General features: G+C 43.0%; 1 protein-coding gene and 1 long non-coding RNA gene across 18 annotated transcripts in view; one reads left to right on the forward strand and one right to left on the reverse strand.

The window, feature by feature from the left end:
- LOC103348646 (uncharacterized) overlaps positions 1–23421 on the reverse strand; it is a 105799-nt gene extending 82378 nt beyond the window's left edge. For 5 of the 16 annotated variants that reach the window (XR_011387463.1, XR_011387464.1, XR_011387467.1 and 2 more), the window contains exons 1-3: positions 23099–23234; positions 22602–22672; positions 22422–22474 (exon numbers count right to left, since the gene is read on the reverse strand). This is a non-coding gene — a long non-coding RNA (uncharacterized lncRNA). Of the gene's footprint in view, positions 1–21306; positions 22475–22601; positions 22742–23098; positions 23235–23259 lie in introns of those variants that run through there. The other 11 variants (XR_011387472.1, XR_011387470.1, XR_011387474.1 and 8 more) reach the window with 10 other exon arrangements.
- Positions 23422–23532: 111 nt separating this feature from the next.
- Positions 23533–27784, forward strand: part of BPGM (bisphosphoglycerate mutase) — a 31006-nt gene continuing 26754 nt past the window's right edge. The window contains exon 1 of one of the 2 annotated variants that reach the window (XM_008258120.4): positions 23533–23720. The gene's annotated coding sequence lies outside the window, so the exon portion shown is untranslated. The remainder of the gene's footprint in view (positions 23721–27784) is intronic. The other variant, XM_008258121.4, reaches the window with a different exon arrangement.

Consider the following 27784-nt stretch of genomic DNA (forward strand, 5'->3'; position numbering starts at 1 on the left):
TGGCGCCGGCCTTTATTATGTTTTTAAATTGATTAATCAACTCCATAGGTCATAAGCAGATCCTGTTTAGCTATTTGTTATCCGAAGCTGGGGCTTCAATATATTATTTAATATTATTCTATTGAGATATTCTTGCAACCAAAGTGCCCAATTTTACTAACAATTTGTCAGTCTATTCTTTATGTGCTTATAAAGAAGTAACAATGGAAATTATAAATTTTACTCTTTTAGAACTACTGCAGAATCTTGAATTTAAGATAGCAATATAAATGGACAATATAACCACAGTCCAATAACACAGCACTTAAAATTATGATTTAAGATTAGCAGAAAAGATCAGAGCTCTCTGCCTAGTATTGGTACCAGCAACTTCTAACAACATCATCGCCATTTCCTCCTAATTAGTGAAAAGCATTAACTAAGCTTCTCTAAAGCTGTTCTGGGCGATGGATTTAATGAAATGATGAAGATGCATAAAGTAATATTTGAGAATCAATCTTATTCTTCGTAAGAGGATTAAAAGTTATTTGCAGTCTTTCTTGTCTTTATTTATATTAATACCTGGAAACAAACACACAATAGTAAAAAGAAATGAAAAGAAAAAAATTTTCTAGCTGTTTGTGTTTAGTATGTTAGCTCATTTATATAGGAGCCAGTTAAAGAGTTTTCAAAATGATTTAATGATTTTCTTTTTGGGTATCGTTATGTCTTCATATAAATGTGTTTAAATGCACATACAATGTGGGGCTCCATGGGATGTGCAGCCATGGAGCCCCCACGTCAAGGTCGGTCTGATAGCTGTTGCTGTGTCTTTATCACAAGATGAATGTTGCTAGTTTCGGTTAGGGCAATGCTTTCCCACGGTCGGGACTTTCCAGAGGAGTTGAGAATGTTGTAAACAACAAGATGGCACTGAGGACCGCGCAGTGAGCCTGCCTGCTGCATGACACCTCATCTAATTGGCCCCAGGACGCGTGCACACTGTGTAAACAGACAGCGGATTGGAGTGTTCCGTGCATGGACTTGAGCCCGCTTGTAATTGGCCGGATTTTGTATATAAGCTGAGGAAGGAGGGGGCTTTTCTGTCCACTCTCCTCCCTTCATTCTTTCTCTGTCGCTGTTAGTTTCTCATTAAAAGTCTACTAAAGACCGATAAGCTGCGAACAGTGTCGTTCCTTTGCGGACAAGGGAGCAGCAATACAAAGTGGCAAACTGCACATGTACATAGATATTTGTACAAACATATGTAATACTCAAAAGAAAAAAAAATAAATGGGAAGTTGTAAAGAGAAGACTACCTATAATGGAGGTCCAATTTTCCTATTGTAATTACTAGTATCTTGAAAGGTTAAGTCTTCACTTTATCAGAAACATGGAATATATAAGCTGTTCTGCCTAATAAGCTGCTACTATAGAGTAATCAAAAAAGAAAGAAAGAAAGAAAAAGGAAGCCATGCTAAACCAAACCAAATGTATTTTCTGGCTGAGGTATATACCTTTTCAGTTTTTAAAATCTCTGATAGAAAAACAGAGATCATTTTAGAATTTTTGAATGGCTGCTTTATTAGAATTAAATGTCTCTTTCAAAATAATTTAAATTCTTGGCTTGACAATATGAATAATCTATACAGAAAAATCTGTCACTGGCTGAGTTAAGCCACATTTAAACCTGGATCTCCATCAGAACTGCTCTTTGCCAGTCAACTTTGCTTGCAAATATATAAATTACTTTAATAACCTGATACTTAGTTTAGTAATTTAGAGAAATATGTATCCAATCCTATACTCATTTTTTAAGAAATGGGTTATCATTTGTTGGAGGACTATAAAAGTTATTTTTATATTCTGAATCTTAGAGTCACACCATTTATATGATTTTCATGATTTCTCCCATCTTGTGAGCTGTCTTGTCAATTTATTCCTTTTACTTTCTTTCTTTTTTTTTTTTTTAAGATTTATTTATTTACTTGAAAGGCAGAGTAACAGAGAGACGGAAGGGTAGACAGAATCTTCCATCTGCTGGTTCACTCTTCAAATGGCTGCAACGACCAGGGGTGGGCCAGGCCCAAGCCAGGAGCTTCTTCCAGGTCTCCAAAGTGGGTGCAGTAACCCAAGCACTTGGGCCATCTTCTGCTGCTTTCCCAGGCCTTTTGAAAGTTCCTTTAGGGGCTGGCACCGCAGCTCACTAGGCTAATCCTCTACCTGTGGCTTCTAGCCCTGGTTGGGGCGCCGGATTCTGTCCCGGTTGCTCCTCTTCCAGTCCAGCTCTCTGCTGTGGCCCGGGAGTGCAGTGGAGGATGGCCCAAATGCTTGGGCCCTGCACCCGCATGGGAGACCAGGAGGAAGCACTTGGCTCCTGGCTTCGGGCCATCAAGCTGCAGCCATTTAGGGAGTGAACCAACGGAAGGAAGACCTTTCTCTGTCTCTCTCTCACTCTCACTATCTCTGCCTGTCAAAAAAAAAAAAAAAAGTTCCTTTAGGTTTCTTGGTAGTAAATTAAACATGTTTTTCTGAAAATGTCTTTATTACCCTTGTACTTGAAAAAACAGCTAAATCTATAAGGCTAGGTGGCTGGTCATTTTCTCTCAGAACTTTGAGGACATTATTTCACTGTGTTCTGGCTTCCAATGCCGCTACTGAGAAACTTGATCTGTTTGTCCTCCTTTGTAAAGTATCTACCTCTTCTCTCTGCCTGCTTTTAAGATCTTTTCTTCGCCTCTGCTATTCTTTTGTTTTGTTAAAATACAGCTGGGTACAGGTGTTTTTTCACTGATTGATTCTACTTTGGACTCTTGTTTCTGTGGATTCATGTCCTTTCCTCAGTTCTGGAAAATTATCCATGCATTTTGTCTTTCCTTTATTTCCACGATTCTTTGTTTCCAGAACTCTAATTAGAGGTGCTCTACTTACTTATCTATTGTCTGTAGCTTAAGCACTCTTTCATATTAATGTTTCTCTCTGTATTATGTTTTGAGTTTTTCCCTCAGATTTCTTTTCACTTACATATATTTTGCTGCTTAATTCATCTACAGAATTATTATTTCAATAATTATATCCTAATTTCTAAATATTCTAATTGTTTTTTTTTCTCAAATATGCCTGGTACTTTCATTAGATTTATATTTTGATCTTTTCCAGTTTTTATTAAATCTTTGATTTCTTAGAACATTTGATTCATAATTATCTCTGATAATTCCTATATCTTAAATTTTAAAAAATTTAAATGAGTCATTTCCTGAATTTCATTCATTTGATGTTTGTTAATTTCTTTTTATAAGTTTTATTTGGCTGAATTTATTCTTTCCAAATCAGAATGCCTTAATTGGGGATTTACATTTGCTTCTTCATGGATCTAGGGGGCACTATTGATCTGGGACCACATTAGCTCCCTTCAAAGACACAGGCTTAATGAAGATCTCATTCTCCTCTTTGTAGAAACCCCTAGGCTTAATCTTCTAATCCCAGGACTGTCATTGGCAATTTCCCCAAAGCAATCCTAGGCTTTTCACTAATTTACATTGCTCATCATTCCAGTTTTAGCAGTTTTTCATTTTACATATTTGACACAGGAGGCTATCTCACTTCTTTTAAGTCAATGTGAAACAATACAAAGATGCTTAGTTTTTGTCCTTGGCTTCTGGTTTGAAGTTCATAAAACTCTTAGAATGTCCTGAGAGAAGAGCCGGCGCCGTGGCTCAATAGGCTAATCCTCCACCTTGCGGCGCCGGCACACCGGGTTCTAGTCCCGGTCGGGGCGTCGGATTCTGTCCCGGTTGCCCCTCTTCCAGGCCAGCTCTTTGCTATGGCCAGGGAGTGCAGTGGAGGATGGCCCAGGTGCTTGGGCCCTGCACCCCATGGGAGACCAGGAAAAGCACCTGGATCCTGGCTCCTGCCATCGGATCAGCGCGGTGCGCCGGCTGCAGCGGCGGCCATTGGAGGGTGAACCAACGGCAAAGGAAGACCTTTCTCTCTCTGTCTCTCTCTCTCACTGTCCACTCTGCCTATCAAATAAATAAATAAATAAATAAATAAAAAAGAATGTCCTGAGAGATAGAAATGACTTGAATATTAGTTCATTTAGTCAATGGGACTCAGGGAGAAGTATGTGAGAACTCTTTGTATTACTATCTCACATTCTTTGTTTTGGGAAATGAAAACTTTTCTGAAATAAAATGTTACAAAGAAAAATAAATAAAAATGATAGCAGAATCTTTAGTTGTAATGAGGTAACTGTTGGTGGCCTCCAGATAGTTCAGGATGGTGGCTGGTTGCCAGAAAGACCAAAGCTTGATTAGGAGCTTGGAACGTTCAGCCCCTTCTCCACCAAGACCTCCAGGGAGGGGAGAGGAGCTAGAAAAGAGATTAATTGTCCCTGTCCAGTAATCTAATCAATGATGCCTGCAAATGAAATCACCTAACTCAGAGTTTGCAGGTGGGTGAACAAATCAAGATGCTGAGAGTACGGCATGCAGACAGAATAAAAGTTCCATTCCCACCACTTCCCCCTCAACATTGCCCTATGCATTTCTTCCATTTGTTCCTGAGTTGCAGCCTTGATGACAAACCAGTAAGTAAAGTGTGTTCCTGAGTTTGTGAGCTGTTCCAACAAATCCTCGAACCCAGGAAGGAGACCTTGGCAACCTCTGATTTACATAGTGAAAACTATGCAAGGCCTACTTGTGACTGTCATGTGAAATGTGTGTGGGGAATAGCCTGTAGAACTGAGCCCTTAACCTGTGGGGTCTGCACTAACTCTCTGTTGTTAGTGTCACAACTGAGTTGAATTGTTGAACATCCAGTTGGTGTCCAGAGACTTGGAGAAATGTTGTTAGAAAAAACACCAAAAAATTCGGTGTCATGAGGGGAAAAAATCTTTTTTTTTTTAAATTTTTTGCCAGGCAGAGTTAGACAGTGAGAGAGACAGAGACAGAGAGTTATAGACAGTAAGAGAGAGAGAGAGAGAGAAAGGTCTTCCTTCCATTGGTTCACCCTCCAAATGGCCGCTATGGCTGGCACTGCGTTGATCCGAAGCCAGGAGCTGGGTACTTCCTCCCGGTCTCTCATGTGGGTGCAGGGACCCCAAGCACTTGGGCCATCCTCCTCTGCCCTCCCGGGCCACAGCACAGAGCTGGACTGGAAGAACAGCAACTGGGACTATAACCTGGGGTGCCAGTGCCGCAGGCAAAGGATTAGCCAAGTGAGCCACGGCACTGGCCCGAAAAAAATCTCTTAACCAGCAATGCATTAAAAATTGTATTTGAAAATCACCCAGGCCCTAGTTACATTAGGGCTAGTCACTATATTTAGTTCATTGTAATGCTAGCAGTAAAAAGAATAAAAATGTTCTATCTGTATCAGTTGGAAGTTGTGACTTTGGAAGAAAAAAGGAGATAAAAATAAACAAAAAGCCATGAATAAGTGCTAAGTAACAGGATTTGGTGTTTTGAACAATGACTTACCATGCTTAATTTTCAGAGGGCTAGAAAGAGGGTTAGAAGAATAGAAGGAAAAGGTTAGTTATACCTGAGATTAGGACAGTTTGAACCAAGTTCATCCTAAATAGTGAAAGAGAGAAAATGTCTTATAGCTAGCTACTTAAAATGTCATATTTTAATGAAATGATGTTTCCTGAGAATAAGGATTACATTCCTTTCTTATTGTCCAGAGTCCCAATCAAAAACACCCAAGTACTTTTTGGGGGTCCTCAACTGCTTTGTTGAGAAGATTGTTAAAGGCCGTGTAGTTTAACAACTTCGGACAAATAACTTAGATTGCAGTTTAAGTGACTTTTCCTAAGGTCACATGATAAGTATAATAGACTGTGGGAGAGACCAGTCTTCCGACTCCGGCCATACTGTGTATTATGCCACACAAGACCACTGAGTTGAGCCACATGAACTGTTCTAGTATGTGACATTGCGTACCAAAAAGAAAGGGAAAAATGCTCTCTTTGGATTTTCTTCTTTCCCTTTTACAGAACAGTACTGATGACTTCATAATAACCAGTTTGTTACAAGAAGCACACATGCTCTGTGAATATAAGTCCTCAACCGTATATTTTTTAAAAATCACAATATAAGGATACATTTTTTGTGTGTTTACTTATTCAACTCCTAATCTCAATTGCTAAGGATAGATCCTGTCCAGGAGTAGACAACTAAAAACAATTTTGATTAGAGAGGCCAAGAAAGAATTAATTGTAACATCAAAATTAGGGAGTCTAAAATAGAGTTACGAATAGTAAATCTGGGGTGACAGAGGTTAACAGATAAAAAGAGAGCTATACATGTGTGAAATGGGTTAGGTGAGGGACAGACTGTTTAGCTGATTTGATTGTAAAGTCCTCCTGCTCCAGTATCAGAGGTGAGCCAGGGGGCAGGGGAGATAGGATACATGCAGCTAGGTTGGGTAGAGCAGCAGGGGAGATGGGCAGGTGTACACATACACTTAGATAAGGAGAGCAAGAGAAGTAAGTAACAATGACAACTCCAGGCACCCACATGTGGGCGCCAGAGACTACAACCATGTCACTACTTCAGTGGTCTGCTCCATGTGTGTGGAGTTTATCCATTAAGGTCTCACAGCTGTCTTTAAAGGCCCACTCATAGATGCAGTAAGAAATAGTAAAAGACGGGGTGCATACATGGAGAAAGGGTTAGAAAGGCATGGAAAGACTAATCAGAGGGGCTGGCGCTGTGGCACAGCAGGTAAAGCTGCTGCCTGCAGTGCCAGCATCCCATGTGGGTGCCGGTTCAAGTCTCGCTGCTCCACTTCCGATCCAGCTCTCTGCTGTGGCCTGGGAAAGCAGTAGAAGATGGCCCAAGTCCTTGGGCCCCTGCACCCTTGTGGGAGACCCAGAGGAAGCTCCTGGCTCCTGGCTTCTTGTAACACTGCCTCTCAAATAAATAAATAAATCTTTAAAAAGAAAAAATGGAGTTGTATCTACTAATCACATTGAATCTGTTACAAGCTAATTAAAAATAAAAAGTAAAAAATTTAAAAAAAGAATTTAAAATGGTAAAAGTCATAGAAAAAACAAATGATAGCAAATACTAAATATCTGTATGTACATATATTATAAATACCACATATTTACATACCATGAAGTGATAAAATAATGAATTTTAAAAATAGAATAAATTATGAAGAAAGTAAAAGATCAGTAGCCAGTAGTTAAAGTAGTAGTCAGGAGCTGGAGAAATAGCCAAGTTCCAGGTCCAACCAAAATATGGGGAAGACAATTATGCCAAGCAAAGAACAGGATGAGAAAATTAAAGTGCTCTGAGCTGTGAGGATCTCATAGTCCCAGCTGCCCAGTGGACATTCGGGAGCTCTGGGGAGGAGATCTGCCTGTCAGTCACTTGATGACTGTGTCATTCATGTCAACTCTCTGTGGTCCTGTTTTTTCACCTGAAAAATGGGCTGAGATGATATACCTCTCAGGGTTGTTGTGAGAATTAAAAAAGGCAATGGACAGGAAGTAGCACAGAGCCTGGCACATATAAGGCATGTCGGCCACCACGCTGACTATCATGATAGTTTCTGAGACTGAGATGAGAGTGACAACCCCTTCACGTGTGCTTTCTCCTCCGAGCAACACTGGCCTTCCGATTAGAAAAGCCCTCCAGTTCTGTAGCCTGAGACTGCAGTTGCTCTGGGAGAGCCACTCTCAGTTTTCTCAGAAGAGCAAACTAATCTTGAAGGCCGATCAGAACACCGGCTTTCTGCTTTACGTGCTGGCTGAGAAAAGAGAGACCAGGTCTGGCAATAGAAAGCTCAGTAATAATCTGAAGCATTAATTTCCATTTTGCTTCACGTTTTAGGACATGGCCACTTTCCAAAGAGATACTCCATACGTATAAATATGTCATGATATCCTCACAATAAAAATGAAATATACAGGGCAGACTACCACTTCAGTGGTATGAAAGGGGAGACTCAGAACAGTTAGCAGCTCCTCAAAAGCCACATGGATATCTGGTTTCAGAACCTGATCCTAGGGCATCGTGGACAGGAGTACTCGTCCCGCCCCCGACTCCCAGTGTCCTGTTCTCTCTTCCTTTCCTCTTCTCATTCGCTTTCCTCCCTCCTCCCACTTTTCTTCTCCTCCTTCTTTGTTGTGCAATATTTCACATATATGTGAAGAGTCTTCAAAATGTTTGTGGAAAATGAATCTTATGAAACAGGAAGCATAGATTTCAAGCCTTTTGCATGAAAATAAGCTTCTAATTCCATTTTCCCACGAACATTTTGAAGCACCCTTGTGTACGTGTGATCTACATAAAATGAATGGTCAATAACCCACCACTTAGCTAAGAAAATGAAATTACCAGTACTTCTCTTAACCCTACTCCCAACCTGGAACTACTATTCTGGATTTTACAGTTATTGTTTCCTTTCTTTCTAGTTTTATCATCTCATCACTTATGTATCTCTACAAATATATGATTTGTTTAATTTTGCATATTGGTGGGCATTATGTAAATAGCATCACTGTGTATTTTTTGCTTAAAATTATGTATCTGACATTCATCCATGTAGATGTGTATAGCTGTATGTAGTTCACTCATTTTAACTGCCTTTAAAGTATTTTGTGACTTTATCACACTTTATCCATCTGTTTTCTGACTGATGGGCAATTGGGTTATTGTCAGTTCTGTGCTAATATGAACAAACCCATGTATGACACCTGTTGCACATATGCAAATGTTCTCCAAAGTGTTCACCTAGGATTGAAATCACTGGTTCATGGAGTGTACTCACCTAAACTATTTCCCAAACTGATAGTACCTAGTAGCATGAGCTCATAACTCTGCATTTTCACTAATGTGACATTGTCATAAATCTTGGACAATTTCATACCTACTGCTCAGATCTTCTGGTTCACACCCAAATGGCAACACTCAGGGTTGGGCCAGGCCAAAGCCAGGAGCCAAGAGCTTTATTCGTGTCTCCCACATGGGTGCAGGGGCCCAAGTACTTATATTATCTTCCTTCTGCTTTCCCAGGCACAGTGGCAGTGAGCTGGACCAGAAGTAGAGCAGCGAAGACTTGAGCTGTGCCCGTAAGGGGTGCCGGTGCCACGGACAGCCGCTTTACCCGGTAGACCACAGAGCCAGCCTCTCAGTGATTTTTTCCCTGCACTTCATCTGTGTTTTCAAGTGTATTGGTACAGAAAACAACCTTTACTGCTCCTCCTCTGGAACTAGAGTGGCCTGTGAGCCCTGGGACATCTTCTCTTCTGCTTTTTCTTTGACCTCCTACAAAAGTACTGAAGACCCCACACTGGTGATAAGCTGTGGCTTAACATCATAGGTAAGAAGAAAGCCTATACTGAAGAGAGAGGCTTGGGGAAGTGGGAGCTCCCAGCATAGGAAGACTTTCCCTGAACACTCCTGATCCTGATCCTGCAGCACCTCACACCAGCAGAGAACGAGGGATGCCCCTTCAGCCTCCCCCTCTCAAAGAAGAAAGGGATCTGGAGGGGGAGAGAGCAGCTGTTAATCATCGAATGGTTAAAAAGTTCCAAGGAAAAGGATGAAAACAATTACCCAAAGAAAACTCAATTGACAGTGACTGAATTCTGAAATAAACACTAGTGATGAAGACGCAAAGGGAAAGCCAAAAACAAAAATCTATGAAAATCAGAAGGAAAAAGAAAAAAGAACGGTGGATCAAAGAACAGAAGTAAAAGAAGTCTAAGAGTGGAAAAGAGAGCAGTGACTCAAGCCCTAAAGTTTCCCAAAAGTCTCTGGAGGATTCCTGGAAAGATCAATCAAAGCCTGGAAACCATAACACCCACCAGAGCAGATGGCTCAAGTGCTTGGACCCCCCCGCCAGCCATGTGGGAGACTTGGATTGAGTTCCTGGCTCCTGGCTTTGGCATTTGGGGAGTAAAACAGTGGATGGAAGCTCTCTCTTTCTCTCCCTCTCTGCATTTCAAATAAAAAACAAAACAAAAAAGCCTGAAAACCCTCAGATTTGCCTTGCAACTGTGGTTATGTTGTGATCTGCTTGCATCCCAAGTTGGAGTGCCTGGGTTCAAGTCTCACTTCTGCTCCATTCCAGGTCCCTGCTCATGTTTATTCTAGGATGCAGCAGGCGATAGGCAGTTGGGTCCTTGCCACCTATGTGACAGACTGGGACTGAGTTCCTGGGTTTGCCCTGGCCCAACTCGGGCCACTGCAGGCATCTGGGGAATGAATCAGCAGATGGGAGATTTCTCTCTCTGGTTCTCCCCCTTCTCTGTCTCTCAAATAAAATAAATAAATAATAAAAATAAAATATCAAGTTGGGGCAGAAAACATTTGGTCTAGCAGTTAAGCCACCACTTGGGATGTCTGCATAGTGCCCAGGTTCAAGTCCTAACTCTGTTCCCAATTCCAGCTTCCTTCAAGTGTGCACCTGGGAAAACAGAGGTGATGGCAAACACAGCTGGGTCTCTGCCACCCATGTGAGACATCCGGATCAAGTTCCTGGCTTCCAGTTCTGGTCTGGCTCAGCCCCAGCTGTTACAGGCATTTTGGGAGTCAACCAGGGGATGGGAGCTCTATTTGTCTTCTTTCTGTCTGTGTCTCTGTTCCTTTTTTTGTGTTCTCCACACCCCCTCAAACAAATAACGAAATAGATAAATAAATTTAAAAAAATGGTCAAGGTGTGTAATGAATGCTGTCTGAATGGAGATCGGGTGACTCTGAAGAGAGAACCAGACACGTGGTGTTGAAGCCAAAAGCCCCCTGTGTCCTTTACACAAAAAGATAAAGAACAAAATGCTGAATGAACTAAAAGGTGACAAGGAAGTATTTTCTAATTGTCCAGTAGTCATTTTATTTTAATGACAACAACAAAAAATGTGGGACACACACTTAGAATCTGAAAAGTACTTACTATGTTATAGTGGCTTCTATTTTATTCTGTCAATCTTTCCAGAAAAAAAAAACCACATTAATTGATATATCTTTGGCAGGTTCTTTGTGTTATCTTAGATGCTTTGACCATAATAACTTTCTGTTTCAAAAATCAAAATCATGAATACAAGCAAGCCTGCTGTATTAGGGGAGGTGACATCGAGAATGCATCCCTAAGAAATTTAATCTCATGAGCGGGATGGTGCTTTACGTAATGCACCCATCTCTCACCTGTCAATGAACTTCTGGGAAACTCTCACTCCTTTACTAACATTTTATGAGTGAGATACAGGAATACATACAGAAGACCACTGTTAACAAAAATGAAGTTTTGTTGAACAAAGTAAATTTAAACACTGAGCTATATAATCTCATATGTAATCCACCACAGAAATTATACTGATTCTAGTCCATACCCCACCACTCCTCACACCTGAAAACAAAGAAGTAAACTCACTCACAGACTTGTCTAAATGAAACATTCTGAAGTATGTATGGCAGAATGTCAAGAGGTGAGAAAGTTATATTTTATATATTATTCTCTATTCTCTGTATGTTTGAAATATTACAGAATTTTAAAATACATATTAAAAAAAAAAAAACAAAGAATAGTTAAGAGTGTGTCCAAAGTGGAAGGAGAGATGCATGTGGCAGGGAAGAAGGGCATGTGCAAAGGGACAGAGAATGTCACTTGATGAAAATGCTTAGCAGGGACAGGAGGAGAGATGGGAGAGTAATCAGTGTGGGCAGCAGAGTCAGGTTGTTCTGAAAGGAGGTTAGAAGCCAGTACAGCTGCTCCCAAACTATTTCAATGCCACAGCAAACAAAGGCAAGTGGTGAACAGTGAATAATAAATATTCTTTACATATTCCTAGGTGTCGCTCCCCGTCTTCGTGGAGGAATGACACAGGACCCTGCGTTGTTCTTTCGTCTGCTCAGCCCTTCCCGGGTTTGCTGCTGGTTCTTCCCGGGTTGGCTACCGACCCTTCCACCTCTGTGGAAGGGCGGTTTCCCCTGCCACATTCCCCACTTCCGCGGGGGCGCGGCACACCGCCGGCCGGCTCTCTCGGGGGCTGCACAGGTGTTCCTTCAGATAGATGTTCCTGGTGCATGTTGTCTCTCTCCTCCTTTATAGTCCTCTTCCACCAATCCCAACTCTGCTACCCACACGCCGAGCATGCTGCTCTCCTCCAATCAGGAGCAGGTCCTGCTGTTTATTGGTTGAACTGGAGGCAGCTGTGTAGAAGCTGTTTCCTCCTCTCCCAGCGCCATATTGTGGGAGAGCAGATGCATAGAATAAGTCTTAATTCGAGTAACTTAGTCTAGTCCGAGTTGCTCCCAGTTGCTCCCCACACTAGGGAAGGAAGGGAACTCTCATTCGCTTAGCACTGCAATGGGACAGGGACTTTACATACATGAGGGCACTTCAAAAAGTTTGCAGAGAATGCAATTAAAAGTCGAGTGTACTTGGGTGCAAAAAATTTTTGAAACCCATTTTTTAAGGCCTTCAAAAATTCATGGGAAATAAATGTATACTATCAAAAAACTATGCTTGGGGCCAGTGCCACAGCTCACTAGGCCAATCCTCTGCCTGCAGCACGGGCACCCCGGGTTATAGCCCCGGTTGGGGAGCCAGATTCTGTCCCGGTTGCCCCTCTTCTAGTCCAGCTCTCTGCTGTGGCCAGGGAGTGCAGTGGAGGATGGCCCAAGTGCTTGGGCCCTGCACCCGCATGGGAGACCAGGAGGAAGCACCTGGCTCCTGGCTTCGGATCAGTGCAGCACGCTGGCTGTAGCGGCCATTTGAAGGGTGAACCAACGGAAGGAAGACCTTTCTCCCTGTCTCTCTCACTGTCTAACTCTGCCTGTCAAAACAAAAACAAAAACAAAAACAAAAACTATTCTCGGTTTTCAAAATTTTTCAAGTACCTTGTATATTATTCCATTTAATCTTCCCAACCACCCAGAGATAAATATCATTATTCCTGTTTTACATGAGGACCCTGAAGATTAGAGATTCACTAACTTGGCTACAAAACTAGTTAATTGCACAGCCAGGAATCTGAACAGGTCTATCTGACTCTATAAAGTCCACAATATTTGAGATGGGCGATTATAATTTATATACCATAAAATCACCAGTTTTAAGTGTACAATTTTAAAAGTTTGAATGACACAATTGTGCAGCCATCACCATAATCCAGTTTTAGTATATTTCCATTAACCTATACAGTTCCCAAGTACCCATCTGCATTTAATCTCTGCTCCTGTTCTTGGCTCCAGGAATTCACTGATTGTTTCCTGTCTCCATAATTGTGTCTCTTCTGCTAAGTTTACTACAAATGGAATCATACAACATGTAGTCTCCAATACTCTGTCGTGACTCTGTGTTCCCAAAAGAAGCAAGTAATAGTAATGATTATAATGCTCGGCTTCCTTTTTCAGGGGAACTCAGAAACTCAGTACACACATTATAAGCACCAAAGGCAGATGTTCTCTCACATTCAGGATGTTTACGGTGCACCTCATCAGTAAACGGAAGTTTTCAAGGGTTCTGTAGTCACAGCATTTCTAAAGTCGTGATTTCAGCTTCACTAAACCTTTAGCAAACAAAAATAGATGACACATACTGAATTAAGTATTTCCTTTTGGTTCCATGATAGTAACTGATGAGAAGTTGATAGAGACTCATGGAGAGGGGGTGGCTCCTGAGCACCAAGACATGGCCACTTGTTTATAGCAGGCAATAAAAACATCAGTTAACTTCCTTCAAAATTCCTGACACAAGTTCTTAAAACATTAGGAGGCATTCAATGAATAATTCTTACCAGTTTTATTTGTTGATCTGTGAATCTCTGAAAATTCTTCTTGTTTTCTCTACCTTTCCTAGTTTTAGAGAAGGTCAAGATTCAGCAAGGCATAAGGAAATAGCTGAGTTTATGAAAAGATGAAGACTTAGACTGATAAATGTACTTTGAGATAAACTGAAAGCATTCACCCCTCCCTTTTTATGATTATGTTATTTACTTGAAAGGGAGAGTGAGAGAGAGAGAGAGAGAGAGAGAGAGAGACCGACCGACCGACCGCCATTTACTGGTTCATTCCCCAAATGGCTGTAAAGGCCAGGGCTGGGTCAGGTCCAATCAGGAGCCTCAATTCTACCCAGGTCTCCCATGTGGGTAGAAGAGACCCAAGTACTTGAGCCATCTTCTGCTGCTTTCCCAGGAGCATTAACAAGAAGATGGATCAAAAGCAGAGCAGCCAGAACTTGAACTGGCATTGAACTAGGATGCTGGCATATTAAGTAGTGACTTAATGTACCACACCACAACACAGCCCCTAATGGTTGGACTATTCTTTTTTTTTTGCCTAATATCGGTGTACTTCAAAAAGTCTATGTAAAAATGGAATTAAAACAAATTTATTTGGTGCAAAAATTTGAAATCTACACATCATTTTTTCATAATACATACCTTCATGAATTTTTTAAAAAAATTTATTTATTAATTCAAAAGGCAAAGTTACAGAGAGAGAGAGAGAGAATCTTCCATCCACCGGCCCACTCCCCAGATGGCCACATCGGCTGGATCTGGGCCAGTCCAAAGCCAGGAGCTTCTTCCAGGTCTCCTACATGGGTGCAGGGGTCCAAGCAGTTGGACCATCCTCCGCTGCCCTTCCAGGTGCACTATCGGGGAGCTGGATTGGAAGCAGAGCAGCCATGACTTGAGATGGCGCCTCCATGGGATGTGGCCACCACAGGCAGAGGCCTCACCTGCCACGCCACAATGCTGGCCTCCTTCATGAATTCTGACCCCTCAAATAGTTGGGTCTGGAGCTTGAGAACACTGGTGTTTTCCTATTGTCTTAAAGTTAATACTCTACAGAAAGAAAGCTCTAGGAAGCTATAGATGCTGCCTGATGCCTATGAACTTGATTAGTGTTCCAACAGTGGAGAAATACAGCTCACTTGGCATTGCAGTACTTTGCTTCAACTGTCACAACTGTAGTCACTTGGGAAAGAAATTTGGGAGCCTTTGCCATTACTCATGTTATAGATCACAACTAGTAGGAAGAACACAACATACTAACTTTTTTTCTCTTGTTATTTCTTACATCATGTGCTTGCCAAGCAGCAATTTTTCTATTTGTGTCTTCTGTTACACAGCAACAACGCTGGGGACTACTTACGACACTTACCTGGCATGGAGAGACCAAAATTCAGTTGTTGGTAACAATTAAGATTAGTAATGAATTACTTACCCTAATTATTCCTTATTTGATACTTATAATAAGTGAAGCTAGTCAAGCTATTTCCTAAATTTATTTTATAAGGATACTGTGAGGATCAAATGGGAAACATAAGAGTTTGGTCTCACTCATGTTGGAGTCATAGATCTATTGCTAAAGTAGATTTTTTCTGGATGTAATACCTAGAAGTAGCTAGAGAAATGACAACTCTCAAAGTTCTATTTTTAAATGGTGTAATGGGGCTGGCATCTTATATCGAAGTGCTGGTTCAAGTACTGGCCGCTCCACTTCTGATCCAGCTCCCTGCTAACGAGCCTGGGAAGGCAGTGGAAGATGGCCTAAGTGTTTGGGTCCCTGCCATCCATGTGGGACACCAGGATGGAGGTCTGATTTTGGATTGGCTTGGAAGCGGCTTTGCAACCATTTGGGAAATGAACCAGCAGATGCAAGATCACTCACTCTCTCCCTGCTGCTCTGCCTTTCAAATAAATCAATCACTCTTTTCTTTTTTTAAAGATTTATTTTTTAAAGATTTATTTTATTTATTTGAAAGACAGTTACAGAGAGAGGTAGAAACAGAGACAGAGGTCTTCCATTGCTGGTTCACTCCCTAGATGGCCGCAACGACCGGAGCTGTGCTGATCCAAAGCCAGGAGCCAGGAGCTTCTTTCAGGTCTCCCATGTAGGTGCAGGGGCCCAAGGACTTGGACCATCTTCTACTGCTATCCCAGGCCATAGTAAAGAGCTGGATGGGAAGAGGAACAGCCGGGACTAGAACAGACGGCCATATGGCATGCTGGTGTTTTCAGGCCAGGGCATTAACCTGCTGTGACACAGTGCTGGCCCCATAAATCAATGGATGGATGGATGGATGGATGGATGGAAGGAAGGAAGGAAGGTAGGTGTTACCTGGCACATCAGGTAGTCTGAAAAATGCTTACACCCAGTGAAAAAGTATTTCATACCACAGGGCTAAACTTAGAAGCTTAAAGATGATTTCGTTTTGAAGTAGATCTTTTGTTCTAAGTTGTGATTTTTTTATACTGCTTTAGATTTAAGGTTTTTTCACTCTGTATTTTTCAAACCCCTTAGCTTTTATGTTATCTCAGCTGACTGGCATCTGTGCACTGGCACTTGTTTTGACCAAGTGATCACATGTCTTTCTTTACGTCATGTAGGTCCTGAAACCTTATCAGCTAGGAGCAGCTTTTCACACCCCATGAAGGCCTCCCAGTTTCACACTCTGTTTTTCTCCTGAAGAAAACAAGAGAAAATCAACGAGGCGATTTTACCCTATATGTAAGAATTATAGTGGATCCTTAATCTATTATGGCCACTTTTAAAAGCTAAAATTTACTGAGCTCTTTTATGTATTAACTTGCTTAAATAACTTTTAAGCAAGTTACATTACACAACTGAAGAAATAAGGCAGGGATGTTAAACAATAGCCCAAGATTACATGCTGAGTATGGAACAGTCAGTTCTGCAACCCAGGCAGACTGGCTCCACAGCCCCCTACCCACTGCACTGTTTACTTCTGAGTCTCTAAGTTCCACTGGGTCATTAATCCCCGGCAATATGCTTCCATTAGAGATTCAGCCTGGGAGCTAGGAAACTCTTACTCTGCATATTAACTGTTTTTGAACTTAGCAATCCTCTTGCCCAAGTTGGGCATCAATTTTTCTCAACTGTAAAATAAGGGAGTTGAATGGATGAAACTGGAAGATATTATGGTAAGTGAAGTCAGGCACAGAAAAGACAAATAATTCATGTTCTCACTCACATGTGGAAGCTAAAAAATACTGTTTCATAGTAGACAGTAGAATAGTGGTGACTAGGAGCTGCTGGGTAGAGTGAGGGTGGGAGACCAGAGTGAGGTTGGGTAACCACTATCAAAATAGTTAGACAGGAGGAATAAAAAGCATCTACAGTATGGTAGGGTGACTATACCTTACAATAATTTTATATATTTTATAAAGAACCAGAAGAGTGTGAAGCTTCCCAACACAAAGAAATAAGATTTTATCATTGCAATATTTTATATATCAAATTATTACAAGACTGTGTATCATTTAAATGCAAAAAATTTTTAAGAAAAAAATAAGAGTTGAATTATATTTCTTGGTTTCTTTCAGCATTAACATTCTGAGTCTACACATACAATTTAACAAAATAAATGTATGCATGAGTGACTTTTTCATTTTATAAACTTCTACAGTACAAACACAAAAAAGTTTTAAAAAGACATGTGCTTGTTTATTTGTGTAAGTGTATATATATGTGTTACTGAGCAAAAAATAACGGAGGAGAGAATTTAGTCTACTTTTTACTTGATGTACTCATTTGTTAATATATGATTGAGCACTTAATATGGAACAGAGGTAAATCAAAGCAACAGGGTCCATGCATTTAAGAAGTTTGTAGAGCAGTTAATATGCAATGTAAGGACACTGATGTGAAGTTTTAGAAAGAAGGGCTGCCTGGCGCTGTGACAACATGTAATTAACACAGGAAATATGAAGCAGGCAAGATTAGGTTTTCCTTGGGAAATGATTACTCAATTGATATCCAAATTGAACAGGAGCGCATTAGACCAATGGAGAAAGGAGGAGGGAAGGGATGAAGTAAGGAAAGGGAAGAGCATTCTAAACAGAGAAAACACATGTGCAAACTCTGATCACAAACGGGTCAGGATTAGGAGCACTGGCAAGCCACTCTTCTAAGCTAGAGAAGGGGGTTAATTGTGACACAATCACAAAGACATCCTACCAATATCACCTTGGCTATCCAAGAGAGTAGAAGTGAACTCAGCAAGACTTGCCAGGAGGCTACTGAGAAAACACAAGAGGTGATGGTAGCTGGGCTAAGGTGGCGTGGTGTGTAGGTGTTTAGGGGTGTGTGTGTGTGAGTGTGGGTGGGCAGATGGAAATGAAATATTTAAGAACATATATCCTTGATTGAAACAGATTTTTATTAGATTGTGTGAAGAGGCTTTAACAAGACATTCCAGAAATTACACTACAAAACAAGTGTCACTTATTCTCTGAACGTGTCATATTGAGAGGTTATATGCCCATTTTAATGGTGCTTCATGGCATTAAACAATTCTGAAAAGCTACTTTTAGAAGTTCCTTCAGACTGTTTATTAGCGGAATCAGAAAAACAGGCTTACTGCCATAAAAATATAGTTATACATCATCAATCTAAGGAAACATGCTTCATAAAGTTAAGAAAACAAATTAAGTGTAATGTTCTAAATTGTTGCAGGGTTATTAGTACTTCATTTATGAGTCTGACCTTCCAGGGAGGGTACTTCTTTAAGTAAATAAGCAAATGCATGGGGGATAAGCTAAGTCAGCAGATTCTTCATCAACGAATTAAGGTATGGTCCTTTTGGCAAAATGCTAGCCAACTTGGGAAACACATAAGCAGAAGAAATTCTTGGACAGTCAAGTTATTTTTGCTCATTTGGTTTTTTGTGCAAGTAAGAAATTTATCTAGAATACTGACAACTAATTTCCCGCAAAGAATGAAGTTATACCCATAAACTTTTATTGAATGAAACTCTTGATTTTTCAACTAGCAGTGCAATTTGGACAGATTCTCTCAGCCTTACTTTCCTCCTCTGTAAAATGGAGGCATAGAAGCCAAAAGTTTTGTGAGGCTTAACTGATAGAGCTCTGAATTCTATTCCACCCCTCCATTTTTCCTCATCTAAGTATCTTTACTCAGATTAAAAAATAGGAAACCGGCCGGCGCCGCGGCTCACTAGGCTAATCCTCCGCCTTGCGGCGCCGGCACACCGGGTTCTAGTCCCGGTTGGGGCGCCGGATTCTGTCCCCGGTTGCCCCTCTTCCAGGCCAGCTCTCTGCTGTGGCCAGGGAGTGCAGTGGAGGATGGCCCAGGTGCTTGGGCCCTGCACCCCATGGGAGACCAGGAAAAGCACCTGGCTCCTGGCTCCTGCCATCGGATCAGCGCGGTGCGCTGGCCGCAGCGCGCTGGCCGCGGCGGCCATTGGAGGGTGAACCAACGGCAAAAGGAAGACCTTTCTCTCTCTCTCTCTCACTGTCCACTCTGCCTGTTTAAAAAAAAAAAAAAATAGGAAACCCTGGGGTGACAGGAGACAAAGGAAACCTTCTAGTGGTAGCCACTGTCTTCACCTTGCTTAGCTCTGTAATACCAGGGCATGAGAAAAGAATTTCTGGCTACTTTAGTAGTCTCCCGGAAGAAGGACTGGAGCCAGCAAGCATTGCCATTGGTTCAAGACATTCCCAGGGCACTCTGTCATTTAGGGAAAGCAGCAGCCTATTCAAATCTTTGAATCTTTTCAAGAAACTGAAAGCACTTTAATGCTGAAGACTATAGAGTGTTGGCTGAATTGGGAGACATAATACCAGGATGCACATTTACATAATGGAATTACATACTGAAGTCTAAACGATATGGGAAAAGGTTCATAACAAAGTGAAAAAAATACCATAAAACCATATATATGCACATATATACTATTATTCCCAGCTTTTTTAACAATTGATTTCCAGAAAAAAGTGATACACAAAATGTCAAAAGTAAATTCTGGAAAAAAAAAAAAATTTGAGTGGCAGGATTACAGGTAATCTTTTCCTTATACAATAAACACATTTTTCAATGTAGTTAAAATAAATGATACAGCATTTAAAAAACAGCTCCACAGGGAAGAAACTGTGACTAATTCATTCACTGCCACAGAAAAGCATGAAATAGGTTCTTCTGGAGCAGTAGGATAGAGAATTGGTAAAACAAAAACGCACTTCTTGGTTTTCTAGTTTCCTCCCTCTTCCCTTGTCCTTATGCCAGATTTGAAAACAGGAAGAAATAAATAAAGCCCCTTAATACCTCAAGATGTTCGCTCAATGTTGATACTCACAGTAGGGAAATTTCGTCTACTTCAAGGTCAGAAGCCCCAGTCCTGCCATTGAGTCTGTACCCTCTTTACATTCATTTCCTGCCAGTTGCCTCTCCGGGTGGCAGCAGGATAACTGGGAAATCCCTATCTTACGGCCATCTCTGTAAAAGTCTTCTTCAGCAAAGAACAGGACAGGGAGGAAAGCACAAGGCCAAGGCTTCCCTGAGCTCTTACACTAAACATTGTATACATTTATCATTACCGTAATTGTTAAGAACAACACCTATCATTTCCTGAATGCTTTCTATTTGCTAGGCACATACTACATAATCCCACTTGATTTGCACGTTGGCTATTTAGGTGTTTTATCTGTTTCACACAATGATACGGAGGTTGAGATCAAATACCTTAAGTTCTTAGTGCTAGGAGGTGGCATACAAAAGGTACTTCAGAGGTGTCAAAGCTATGCCAAAATTATTCTCCATATTCTCTTCTTCAGAGGTGTCAAAGCTATCTATGCCTCCATTATTCTTCACAGCACTCTGAGGCTAAGGATTATAAATTTTAACTTTTGACACAAAGGGACAAGTAGCTTGAAGGTCCCTATTCAGAATCTGAATGGCTAATATATTAAGAACATTTCCATGTTTTAAGTTTCAGGAAAGGGGGGTCCTGTACTTAGAAGGTGAACAGTGGGGTCCAGGCATGGGCCTATTACATTAGACTGTGGGTGGCAGATTTTCAGATTTTAACCTGATCTTTTAGAAAGTAGGGTATGACGGAAGATTTGACATTGACAGCAAAGAATCAATGCTAGGATGATTTGGTAGAGCTGGGACAAGAAAATGGTCCTATACATGGGATACAGCACTAACTGGCTTTGTTGTTTGGCGAAGGGAAGGGGCCAATGGCTTTGCCAGGCCAGGAAAAGGGAGAATATGCCTGGTTAGTGGATGATATTTTGATGCTTGGTGGACCAGTTCAGCCCTATCTGGAAAAAGCTAGGGGATCAGTATACATGGCTGTGAAATTATTTTAACCAAGTATGTATATACCATAAATTAATATCTTATTCAGATCACGAATAAGGCAATCTGCTACTAATCCTTAGAATACCATATGGGCTAATATTGATTTTTTATATTGACACTCAAAACAGAAAGACAGAGACAACATGGTTATAATAATTTATTGTGTTTACATTTCCTGTTTGGATGAAAATAGGACTATACCAAAAGTTGTTTGAGATAAATAAGTCAATCAGAGTTCTTTTTTTTTTTTTTTTTAAAGATTTATTTATTTAATTGAAAGGCAGAGTTACAGAGAGAGAGAGGCAGAGGCAGAGAGAAAGAGGTCTTCTATCTGCTGGTTCACTCCCCAAGTGGCTGCAACAGCCAGAGCCAGGAGCTTCTTCCGGGTCTCCCATGTGGGCGCAAGGGCCCAAGGACTTGAGCCATCTTCTGCTTTCCCAGGCCACAGCAGAGAGCTGGATCAGAAGTGGAGCAGCCGGAACTCTAACCGGCGCCCATATGGGATGCCGGCACTTCAGGTGGCGGCTTCACCAGCTACACCACATTGCCCGCCCTGAATCTTCATAATTTGCTAGTGTCCATAATAAATACTGTATCAGAACTGAATTCGTCGTAATTGGTCTTAGTGAAAGTTAATTTCAAAATTAATTCCACTTTAAAATATATATATATATTACTGATTTTTTAGGAGGAGGTGGGAGGTAGCAAGAAGAACCATTTTCCCAAAGTTATGAATTAGTGACCTTGCGTCCTATGCCAGCTCTGTCCCCAGTCAACCAATTCTGAGCAAATCACTTAAGTTTCAGTTTCTTTACCTGAATTTACGTTCTAAGGCCCTGCCAAAATCAAGTTTGAGTATCTTTTGGAATTCATCTTTGCCTTCAACGGGTTTATGATCATCTTTGTGGGCCAGAATCTCATTATTTAAAGCTCCTAAGGGAGACAGTTCACTGAACGGACCAGAACACAGGGCCCAGGATACGGTACGGTTACACACATATCTACGGATAACAGTGCTGCCCTGGGACAAAAGTGACTCGTGAAATTCCACGAACAGCCTCCATGGATACGTATCGAACAAAGACGCTGCTTGCTCCAGACTAAAATTTGCTTTTTAACACTTACTGGGTAGAAACACTGATAAAACTGCTTCCCTCTTCTATCAAAACCACTTATTCATCAATCAAATACGCTTGGGCATGCTCCTAAAAGGCAGAAGAGGTTTGCTACTGCTAAGGTTTTGTCTAACAAGCTGGCTTTCCGTGGGTCTCCGTCACAGCAAAAACCAAATCCAATGAGCCCTCCAGTCCAGGAGCGACAACTGACCTCATCAGACTCTGCCTCTGTCCTTACCGTAACTCCAGATCACCAACAGTAGGTACTCTCAGAAGGGAGCTTCGGACCACCTGGAGAACAGCAAGAGAAAGATTTGGAAGCTGCACTCCTGAGAGCCGAGCCAGGCGCTGCCTGGTCTAGCTGTTCCAGCGGGTCGGGCCGCAGGTCACAGGCCAGCGAGCCCCAGAAGGGACCTACCGCCTGCGGGGACCTGGCTGGTCTCTCCCGGAAGTGAAGATCTGCCGGCTGCAGGCCTAGGGAGGGCTGTCCTGGTGCAAAAAAGGGCTAACTCAGAGAAGCAGCCACCGAGGCTGGGTCCCACTGCGTGCGACGCTCAGGGTGCCGCTGAGTCAAGATGGGCAAAGTTAGGTTTCCAGAGACGCGAGCGCGCTCGCTCGCCCGAGGCCTGCCTGCTGGTCGCGAGCCTGCGCGACCGGGGATGAGGATGGACCAGGAAGCTGTCCCAGGCGAAGGCTCTGAACGCGAGCTGGGGAGGCGGCCAGCCATCAAGAAGGGGAACTAGCCGCGAGGTCGGGCGCGCCCACCCCCTTCCCGCCCTCTCTCGCCCGAGCTTGGAAACCCCGTGTGGGAGCCCCGGCCTGCCGCCTTGGGGGGGCTCGCGCCAGGCCTCGGGTTCTTTCTAGGCTTCTCGTGCGCCGTAACTGGGGCTCCCTCACGCCACACTCCACCGTCACCTTCTCCCGCCTCGGAATCCTGACGGGAAGCCCTGTAACACCAGGGCCGGGGTACCGCCTCCCCGCGGGGCGCCGGCAAGGTTTCTCCTCGACCAAACCCTTGAAACGACGAGCGCCTGTGCGAGAAGCCGTACATTTCCCATGAGTAAAAGCAACGTCACCTCGTCTCTTCCGACATTGCCCGCGACACCTCGTCGTCCGCAGGTGTTTCTTTTCTGACGCCAAACACCTTCTAGAACTTCGAGGCGCTGAGAGATTCCCCAGCCTTCAGGTTTTTCTATTACGCCGGCGACGCTCCCGGGTTTGTTTCTCTACTTCCCTGGGTCCGCCCACCAGCGTCGACTCCCTCCTACTATTGGTCTGGGCGTGTGTTCATCTCCGAAGCTAGCCTATCAGAGCGTCCCTTCTTACGCGGGCGATTTAGGAAACGGAAGCGACCTCGGACAGTCCGGGCAGTGGGGCGGGGCCAAAAGTGAGTGACAACTAGATTCTCCAATAGGCAGGGCCCTAGGACTAGCCCTCTTTGGCTCTGGGGTTAGAAAAGAGCTTCGATGCCGGCGGCAGCGATGAAATCCAGGAGGCGCTGGCTGCGGAGCTGCTGCTGCTGGTGGGCTCTTTGCAGGTGAGTGACTATGCTGTAGGCTCTTCCCGGGGCGAGCGTTCCCATTTGGTGAGTGGCGTGGCGTGAGAGGCCCGGCTTCGCTCCCGCGCGTGGGAGTGTGGCAGCCCCGCCGCCCCCTCAGAGCCGCGACCCTCGCGTGTCCGTCAGGTGCGTCTCCGCTGCCCCTTCCCCAGGTCGAGCCCCGCCGGCCGCCGCGGGGAGTGGGCTGCAGGGAGCGGCGGGTCCTGAAGCGGGGTGATGAGCTGCCTGCCGGGCGTCCGGGGTGCCCCAGCCTCCTTCCCCAAGTCGGGCTCCCCGGGAGGGAGCAGCCGGGGGCCGCGGTGTGGAGGGCAGTGGCGGCCCTGGCCCGAGAGCTGGAGCGGGCAGAAGGCGCTTGAACGCCGCCAGAGGAGAAGCAGGTGCACCCATAGCCACGGGGGTTCCTGTGGCGCTGAGGCCAAACCACGGGTCCCTGCGGCCACTAAAAATGTAAAAAGTGAGTGTGTTTTCCTCCTTTCGGAGGTGCAGGGGCTGCAACGGCTGGAGTAGCCCTTGTCAGACATGCTCGAGGCCAGAGATGTGTTGGACCTCGGAATCTTTGCATGTATATAATGAGGTAATCCTGGGGACGGGACCCGAGTCAGGACATGAAATTGCCTTGTGTGGTCCTGCGGGGGCCTTCTATGCATAAGCTGAGTTTGGTCCTTTAATAATTTTGTCCGTGAAATAAAGTTTCGTGGTGTGGAATTTTCCGCTTGTGTCGGTGCGCAAAAAGTTTCAGATTTCGGAGCATTTTGGATTTTTGGGTGTTTGGGTTGGGGATGCTCACCGTGTACGGCACCGGAGAGGATCAGTACAAGTGCAGAGTGGACGTTAGGTTTTGAAGGATCAGTGGGAGTTAACTTATTATGGTAGCCCCCCTCCCCACCCCCTTCCTCCCCAATTATGGAGGCTCTATAGCTTGTGAGTGCTACTAGAATGGTAAAGAATGCTGAATGCTGGCCCCTTTGGAGGAGGAAAATCAAACACTGTGTTTCACCAGTAGGGACCGAGGTTTTCTGTAATGAAAGCAGAATTCCTGTAAATTGGTCTATCTTATTTTAAACTTTCTCGAGTCCGGGGGCTAGGTCTTTCCAGTTTCTGCGTTCCTGTAGCACCTCATCCACCGTCGGTGCTCCCCAGATGACGGTGGACTTATTTAAAGAAGTTGAAGTTCAAGCAAGTGCCGTAGTGGAAGGAGCTCTCAGAAGTCAAGGCACCTGGGGTTTAGTCATGAAGCTGTTGGTGTTTGTGTGATCTGAATCCTTTCAGCTCTGCTGAAATAGTGCACCTTGATTATTTAAATTTTTTTTTGTACTTTTTGACAGGTGTAACAGTTTTGAGAATGTGATGATATTCCCTTTCTCTTTCCTTTCCCTTCTCCCTTTCCAACCTTCCCTCCCTCACTCTCCATTTCCCTCTTCTCCTCTTCACTTTTGAGATAATCAGTTTTGCACCTTTAATAAGCAGATGTTGCATTTGATTATTTCTGAGGTTCATGACTGTACTAAAAGTCTGCTTCGCAGTGGGGACGTTTTGCTTATTGGTTAGGATGCTGGCATCCCACATTGGAGTGGTTGGATTCAAGTCTTGGCTCCACCGTAAATTCCACCGTCCTGCTAGTGCCGACCTTGGGAGGCAACAGTAGTGACTTGAGTGGTTGGATTCCTGCCATACACATGGTAGCGCCGGATTGACAGCTTCTGGCATTTGAGGACTAAACCAGTGGGTGGGAACTCTCTCTCACTCTCTCCTTCTCTCCCGTTCTCTCTCTTTATCATAAAGATAATTGGACAATTTATACCACAAGTACACAAGCAGAGTCTCATTACAGTAAATTCGGTACCAAGCTGTTAGCAGATAGAAGTTCCCAGCTTCAAGGACATGTTCTTTTGTGTCCATATTTAAACCAAACCAAACCAAACAGATCATTGTCGAGAATTTGGAAAGGACAGAAGTGTACTGTGGCAGAAAATGTCATCCTTAATTTTGTCACTCAGAGGCAACCATTGTTAGTGTTTGGGCAGCTGTTTTTTAGTCTCCCTTTCCTCTTTTGCCTTTAACGGGTGGTTGAGACTAAGAGGCAGGTTTTGTGTTAGGTAATGATTGACACATCTAAATTCATTCGTGCCTTCATCTTTAAGTGTCTGATGCCTGGGAAACAGAATGGTTTCTTGAACATCCTTGCAATGAAATCTGGTGGGAAGGGATGTTTATATAGGGAAACAAGACAAAAAGTATTACTTAATAATGAGACTCTTTCTCTGGAACGTGGCCACAAGTAAGGGAAAAACGTACCTTATAAAATGTAAATTAAATGGAAACCATTTTGCCAAAGCATTTGGGTTACAGAATATCTAATATTTAGTAGCTTCCAGGGCTGTATCTTAGCATCACCCTCTGCCACTCCTTCCACTATCAAATTTAAGCTCCTCTTCTCCAGCCTCTCCCTTTATTTTATTTCCAGATTTTGCTTCTACCTATACCATCTGCAAGATGGGATCACTTTGAGCCCAATATTTTTGCCAGCTTTTTTTTTTTTTTTTAATTTGAGAGATAGTTAGACAGTGAGAGAGACAGACAGAGAGAGAGGTCTTCCTTCCCTTGGTTCACCCCCCAAAATGGCCGCTACGGCCAGCGCTGCGCCGATCCGAAGCCAGGAGCCAGGTGCTCCCGCCTGGTCTCCCACGCAGGTGCAGGCGCCCAAGCACTTGGGCCATCCTTATTTTTGCCAGTTTTTATGAGATAGACATGGTGGGCTCTAATCTGCCTCTCACTTTTTGGTAGAGTACTTCCCCAGGATTCCTAGTAGTCCTTTAAGGACAGCAGTTTATATCATCTTGATGGATATTGGACAAGGGTCCTAGAGAATTGAAATAACTACTCATGATCATACTGTCAGTAAGTAACAGAGATGAGGTCACGTTCCAGTTTTTTAACTGCAATCTTTTGAGATTTGGTGGAAACAGTTTGTGTGGACAAAAGTTAGTACCCTTGGGAAGTAACCAGAGAAAGGAAGGGAGTGTCTTGAGTGAGTGTTGTGCACAATGGGGATGCCATGCAGGCCAGAACAGGCAACAATCCGGGACAGATACACATCCCATGACACCTGTATATCACTTTCCTGTGAGTCGGGCTCTACCTTCTGCATTTTTACCCTTGTAACAAGTGACAGTAGGGGGTATTAATGGATGTAAAGTTGGAGAAAATGAGGGCTTTAGTGTCGGGAAAATACCTGTGGGTGATGGGATTTGCTCTTGGTAAAGAGATGGTTTTAAAATTTCAAATCTGATAGGAAAAGTTACTGTTAAGCTTTAGAAAAAATAATGGACATCTAAACACTAGGTACCTTTAGGTACAGTCATATTTGAAGTTTAATACTGAACTTGATTTGGAGGAAGGCATATGTGGTTAAGTGACAGAAAGCTCTAAGGAACCGAGTCCCAGGCCTCATTTCCCTTGAGAACTCTTGCTTTTTAATTCATCAGAGACATGATTAACTTCTCTGTCCATCTTTGAATATGGTCAGCTCATCTTCTGTACACCCTTAATGCTTTGGGGGTTAAAAGTTGCTTGAAGCTAGACAGTGGGAATTTCGACCAAGAAAAAACATCAGAATGGTCTAGAGTGGCAACTGAGTATTTGGATCAAAGCAATTCTGGTTCTATGTAACTTCTATTACCTCAATATTATTGATAAAATTTCTTGCTCAGTTTTTGGAAATAGAAGAACTGTGTTTAGGCTGGACTGTACCCGGTAATTTGCGTTTCCTATTTTTGAATTGTAATACTAGAGTCTTACACATTATTAATTTTCAAAAACTTGAGAAAGGGAGGAAGTGAGTTCCCAGGAGTATTTGTTTGGAAGACAGGATGAGTTTTAGTTAGGGAGGGTGAGGGTCTGTGAAATTATGGGTTTAATACAGAGCAGAAACAGCAGGAAGACGGTCATGCTACGTTTTTGAAACCAGAGATTCTGAAAATATACAAGTAACCCCAGAAAACAAAGGTCTTGCATCAGTACCATTCCCCTAGCTACCTCGCTGT

Source organism: Oryctolagus cuniculus, chromosome 3, assembly GCF_964237555.1.
Source record: "Oryctolagus cuniculus chromosome 3, mOryCun1.1, whole genome shotgun sequence".
NCBI classification, from domain to species: Eukaryota; Metazoa; Chordata; class Mammalia; order Lagomorpha; family Leporidae; genus Oryctolagus; species Oryctolagus cuniculus.